Source organism: Apostichopus japonicus, chromosome 3 (assembly GCF_037975245.1).
Source record: "Apostichopus japonicus isolate 1M-3 chromosome 3, ASM3797524v1, whole genome shotgun sequence".
NCBI classification, from domain to species: Eukaryota; Metazoa; Echinodermata; class Holothuroidea; order Aspidochirotida; family Stichopodidae; genus Apostichopus; species Apostichopus japonicus.
Genome location: NC_092563.1, coordinates 10,524,999 through 10,531,950, shown reverse-complemented (window position 1 = coordinate 10,531,950; position 6,952 = coordinate 10,524,999). Strand labels below are relative to the sequence as shown.

General features: G+C 36.6%; 1 long non-coding RNA gene across 1 annotated transcript; it reads right to left on the bottom strand.

The window, feature by feature from the left end:
- Positions 1–2,008: 2,008 nt before the first annotated feature.
- On the bottom strand, positions 2,009–4,454 carry LOC139962990 (uncharacterized). The gene is made up of 3 exons (XR_011791453.1): positions 4,121–4,454; positions 3,091–3,289; positions 2,009–2,652 (listed from the first exon to the last, which is right to left on the bottom strand). It is a non-coding gene; the product is annotated as an uncharacterized lncRNA (long non-coding RNA).
- Between the last annotated feature and the right edge of the window lie 2,498 nt (positions 4,455–6,952).

Sequence of the window (6,952 nt, the reverse complement as noted above, 5' to 3'; positions counted from 1 at the left end):
TATATATCATCAGAGAGAAAACTATCATGATTAAGATGACCAACTTTAAGAAGAGGAAATTTGTATAATTAAATCTGAATGGTCAAAAATACGATCACGAATAGATGCAGTGTTATATTGGTTGGACATTTATGTACGTTGGTCTAACATGGCTGCTCGATTACGTTTCGAACAGTTTGTCTAACGCCGTTTTAATCACGTTCACCGTCGAATCATACAAATAAAAGGAGGCACGTCGTAAAACTAGGCTTCACTTGTCAGCCATTCATATGGCGGGCCGCGAATATTTTTTTACCAAACTGAACTGACACTGAAATTATTTCTTCGATTCTGATTGGCTCTCAGCGAGCCAATAGGTTTCCGTACGTATACACTGTAAACAATAGTTAGTCAATATGACTAAAAAAAATTAGTCACAACGATGTCTCTATCGACCAGTTTTTTCTAGTCATTTGACTTTATAACATTAGTTTTGTGACTAATTAAATTGAGTTTTCTGACTAATTAAAATTAGTCCTACTACGATGCCTCTATCGACCAAAGCTTAGTCCAGTGACCAAAAATATTAGTCATTGCAACTGTGACTACTTATTTAGGTCACAAGACTAGTTTAAGATTAAGTACTGATTAGTTAAGAAATGAGATAGTGACACACATTTAAGTTTCATGGTAATTTTTATTAACATTCAGTATTAATGCAAAATGTGACAAATAAACATTCCATTTAAAAGTCATCTCATAAAGAACAGTAACAAACACTAAAGGTTAAAGAACATTTAAAACTAAAATAAATATTTATGGGAAAATTGGGAAAACTTATCTTTACAAAATTGTCAAAATCTTTTCCCACAAAACATCTTGAGAATACTTATGGGATTACTTTGAAATGCTCCTAAGCCATTAAGTTGGCAGTGTTCAACAGTTTTCAAACAATTAGACCCCCTGATGACCTATACCTACAATTTCTTAAAGACCCTCATTGTCCACTGACTATGCATCATTATGGGCTCCATCAGTTTCATCAAAATAGCAGCATGGAAGAGATGTCGGCAGACAAAGGGAAAAATTGCGAGTACACAGCTCAAATATAAAAATAGAAGTTTAGCCAAATAAATTATCTTAATTAATATTTAAATATACAAAACATATATTTAATATACACAAAACCATATATCATATTTATAAATTTATTTATAAAAATAATACCCCATGTCAAATCAAATGGTATAAAAAGGCCTTGAGTAGCTCTATATGGCCTTAGCTGTTAAAAAGGGCCAGAAAATATCCTTATAATCTTCATCTCGAATTAGGAACTTGGAAGTGATATTATTATCAGTTTCTGACCATGGATGTGATGGTACAATATTAATGCAGAACATGTAAGTTGAATATCTTATTATCCTTGACACAACATTAGGGTGGAACAGAAAACAAAGTAGTTAAAACATTTCTAGAAGTACTTTATCACAAACTATCAGTTATGTCTTGAATGGTAGAAACAATGCTGAGCTACAGCTACATGTTCCCCAGGGGACATCCCATATCATTGCAGCCATGAAGCGGTGCAAATGCTATATTTTTGAATTACCTCCCAGGGTACCCTATACACCTGAGTAAAGAGCGGCAATTGAGATTAAGTGTCTTCATTAAAGATACATACGTATCGACCAGGTTGGTACATGAACCTACGATCATGGAATCATGTGTTCAGTGCCCCAACCATTCCGCCACAACTTCTCTATGTCTTTACGTACTGTGGTTATTTCAGTGATTGCATAATGCGCACTATATATCACAGATTGTTCCTTATATGTAACTTAAGGTAGCATAAGCCCATTTAAAGCCCCATTGACTTACACACTAAATCACAAAAGTAATGTGGTCTCTAAGTCTAGATAGAAGTTTTCACTAGCTAAATGCTACCTATCACCGGATAGCTGACAAGTTGGCCTTTCATGGCACTAACAATTTTCTGTATCATGACTATGTAGATTTTTTGCTATTCGAGCCGGAAGTTTTCGTCACTTGTAAACAAACCTCTTCACTCAGAGGTAAACAATTTTCCTATGCTGCTCCTGGGAAGCCTAAAGGGGTCTAAAACTGCCTCAATTGACCCAATTTTCTCACCACATGTACATTCATGCTCTTCAACATGCAAGCCACAAAAAACTATATTATGATTGATAACAGTTCAAAAAAGATATTCCGCGCTGCTTTTTGGCACTTTTCCTGAAGGAGAACAATCGAAGGAATGGATATAGACTCTAATAGGAGTATGCCAACTTAAGTGAGAGATTAATTTTTTTTCATACCAAAATGATACTTTTTATAGTCGTCACAATATAAAACCACAACATATTTCAATGCAATTATCATTTTTGGTCCATAAAGATGTCTTTTCAGAGATTTCAGTATGCACTGTGCAGTGTGTAAATACACATATGAGCAATACTGTGTAAGCAGTAACCAGGTCTACGTCTGCAACAACATTTCCAGTCACCAATTTTGATAAACTTGACCAAGTTGGGTGCATTTATGATTCTTGCAGGTTTTATTGGTATCTGGATCACAGTCCACTTGGTCTGGCTTGCCATACCTGCAGCAACATCATCCAGAGAAGGGTCAGCGGGGAGGGCTTTTTCGTCTCTGGCTCTGAAATGTGATGAAATTGAAAACTACTTTTGTTTAGCTCAGTTGATTCCTCCCAAACTGACCTACAGGACATACCCCAATGTATTCCTGAACTGTTTGGAACATGTTAAACTGATATTGCCTGTCACTTCAGTGCAACTGTTTAGTTACTTAGAATAAGAGAATTGAAGGTGTTCTTTGCCAAAACTGGATCATTGGGATTTGTAAACCACAGCCTAACTGTAACAGTATGTACAGTAGTCTAAATGAAAGCTTACTGAAATGCTATCTAAATACACAGTTCACCTCAATAACATATCCAGTCCATTTAAAGGTTTATCCATAGGTTGTTACAATGTATTAAAGACAGGTGTAGGGGACAAGAGGTAGATAGGGGGCATAATTTGTGATAAAACATTCAAATTTGTTGCTCGTCAAAGAACAACAACGTCAAATTACCTTATTCTCCATGGGTGGCAAGCACTGGTTCCTATAGTTACTACAGTAGATCTCCCATGGAAGTATCAGGATATCTATTTCTGCTGTCAGAGTTGTTTGGAATTTGTTGTTACCTCATCTAACCAGTTGAGTCCATTGATACCACAACCATTCAAAGTATATAGCTGTGAATGCTGAGGACTTGGCTCATCAACTTTCTCTGAAAATTGACAAACAACAGAAAATTAATGATAGGCTGAGTAGGCTCAAACCCCCTTGATGCACATATGCAGGAGCAGAAAATGCATACCTTTGTGGATTATTTGCTAAATAAGACTCAAAACATTCTCTGTCCAGGGTATTAGCACCTAGCAGCCACTCCACTTAGGATACAGAACCCTACAACATTGTTCTACAGCTGGTGTAGACTTGGTCTAGGAAGTAGGATACTAACGGCATAGCGCCACTATGAACCTGAGGCCTAGGCCTAAGCTAACAACATTATGGGTATTTCATGCATTGAAACTTAGTTTTTGTTCTTAGTTAAACACCAGGTACTTCCAACTTTATCAAAATTAACCTAAAATATGAGTACCATGTACTTTGTACCATGTACTAGAGCAGAAGGTAAGTACCACTCCGAAGATCTTCAGTTCAGAGTGCACGAAATGCAGACCGGGTTGGTGGTCGACGAAGTGTCTAGAAACTTGACGTATGCAAGCCTACACCACAGGCGCTCGTAACATTATAGAATATAGGCCTAGTATACTAGCTAATAATACACATTTATATAAAATATGTCATATAAGTGTGTATTACTGCTTCTATAGTACTATACATCTACGAGCGCATGTGGGCTACACTAGGTAGACTAAACTCCTAGCCTAGCTTCGTCCTAGCGTTAGCCACAGTTTTGCTTGCTATGGCCTAACGTTATAATTTTACCCATACTTTCCAGCCAAACATATCGCGGATATTCAAACCTTCTTTGAACATTATGTCCATTGTGTCAATTATTATTTATTAGAATTTCAGTTGTGATTGAACTTACCTAACTGACCACATTTTGAAACTGCTTCTGACAATTTGTTAAATGATTAAGAATCTTCTTATTTTGTTGATGGCCCTGTTCTATCTGCAGTTAGGTAATGGCCGCAATGTACGACGTACGACGTACACGTACGTGCATACAGTATACATGTAATCGCCGGCCGTTGTCTGAATTTTTGATCTCTGATCAGCTGAGCACACGGTATTCTACGGTACGATGATTGGATAAAAATAATGACGTCATTGGTCAAAGCTGAAGGTTATAGAAAGTAAACAAACAGAAGACTAGAATATTCTCGTCACGCTTACATACATGACATGCATAGTGAGTGTCAACAAAGTTCGTAAAAATTTATGTGACTAATTTATGTTAGTCGAACGACCATGCAAATTGGTCTGCAACTAACGAATTGGTAATGACTAGCTAACTCTAGTCACTGTGACTAGATTTTTGCCATTCGTGACTAACTAATGTTTACAGTGTAGGTTATAAGGCTATATACAACTTGTTAACAAGTCAAAGGACACAGACATATCGACAAATGCCTTTTTTTTTGTGTACACTCACTGGCTGGCACACACTCGCTTGCCGTCTTCATAGCCACTGCACATTCGACTACCATGATTCATTCACTGAATACATTTGAATTTATGATTATAAAACTAAAAGTATCGCAACTCCGAATGTAAACAAACACCTCGTACATATGTACATCGGCTACATGTATACAATTACAAATGCACTGTGTTTTATTGTGCTGTATACTAGTACCATAGGCTACATTACATGTGTTGTGTAGAGCGGAGTCAAGCGAGTAAACAAACGATCGAGGACTGCCTATAATGGGCGCAGTAGTTGAGAATAGTTGCTTCATTGTGTTAAAAACACTAAACACTTTCGTTCATATATACCTACCAAAAGTTTTGGAAAGTTGCTAATGTGAATATCTTGAATATGTTCTTGTTGATCATACTGATATCGACAGAGTATGGATGGATCCATGTTGAATACTAAATTATATCACGTGCTCGCTGAGAGCCAATCAGAATCGAGGAAATAATTTCAGTGTCAGTTCAGTTTGGGAAAAAAATATTCGCTGGCGGGCCATCAGTCTCAAATCGTAGGGAATCGATATATAAGATTTAAATCGACATATACCAATTTCCTCCAACTTATACCAGTTTCTATAGCACCTTAAATTGAATAGTATCCTTTAAATTGACATATCATCGATTTAAACTTGTTGATGTCGATTTAAATTGACTTATACAAGTTCTATTTGATATATCATCGATTTAAATCGACATATTCCAATTTGAAGCGATGATATGTATACTAAGTCGCTATATATATGATCATGACATATGGTCATAGGCTTCCTTGAAGGACTTGTCATAAACGTATTTACTAGCATACAGATCAGTATATTAGATGTGCCTTTGAGCGCATGCCGGATGACCATAGACCCCCTCTACTGGCCTAACTTCTTCACAACCTAACTTCTTGAAAATTGCCTCAAAATGGCAAAATCTAACCTTGCATCTCAGCGCAGAATTCTCAAAACAGAGGGACATCCCTTGTTTCCCCACCCCCAACCCTGTGAACGCAATTGAGCACAGCTGGCTCTATGATAATGTCCGATCCGGTCAACTATTTGTGTGTGGTTCTTAATTAAGGTAGGAATGGCAGTACATATAGTGCGTTCCCACGAACCAGGAGTTTGCTTTATTCCTGTATTTGCAGTAGAAAATCATTAGAGGGGTAATAGTAGTTCCTCGATCTATACAGTCAACATGTTGTAGCATGAGGCTAAGTGCCAGTGCGATAAACCAGTGGGAAACAGTTTTATCTATAGTTTTAGTTGGTTTATGGATGCGCATTAGTTAATCCGGATTAGTCATTTAAGAGGTTGACACAAAATCTAAATATATGCAGAGGACTAGTCAGCACAAACAAACCAAGTGCAAGAATAGTAAGTTTCAAAGCCAGTAGTGAAGATGATGTAATCAAGCAAGCAGAATATTATAAACCATCAAAAGGACCATAACTAACGACGGTAATGTAAAATTACGCAACGGCGGATCCCGCTTGTCTTTAATGAGGGTATTCCCTTGAGATGTATGCAACTTGGACATTCTGAGTGCTCCATTAGTTATGCATTCTCACATGCATTAAAATCACGACATTGTTTTCAAAACAAGAGATGGCCCGCTTAATACATCTGAATATTATTATTGCACGTAGATCTACCTTTGAAAGGAAATAAACAAATATAGGATCGAGCCTTTGTCATAGCATGGGGAAAGGGGGGGGGGTGTATTTGTCATACATATTAAAGGGGAAAAGGTAAATACAAATCATAACCATATTCTTTCACCACTATTTTTTATTTGAAATCCTTCTTCAATTAACAAAGTAACTTAAAGGTAGCCATACAACCACCAGGCTGTACATTGAGTAATATGACAACAATATAATATTAACATAAACAGAGGAACTTGTACTTGGAAATGTAGGGTAAGTAACAAGCATCAGCACAACAACGATGAGGAAGGAACTGGGTTTTGCACAATCTATCTGTAAACTTGCCAGCCAATGACTCCAGTGCTTGAAGAATATTCCAGTATGAGATTGGACAAAAGCATCATAATACATAACCTTAAGCAAGTGTCTGTCATTACTCTTAAAATGATTGAAATTAAAGTGAAGTGTTCTGCATTTTTACATTTATAAATATCAAATTTGAACCAAATAATTAATGTTTTTTATTGCTTGATTACCAAAAGCATTGCGTACAATACCAAATAGCATTAATTATGTTGAAAGGTATAG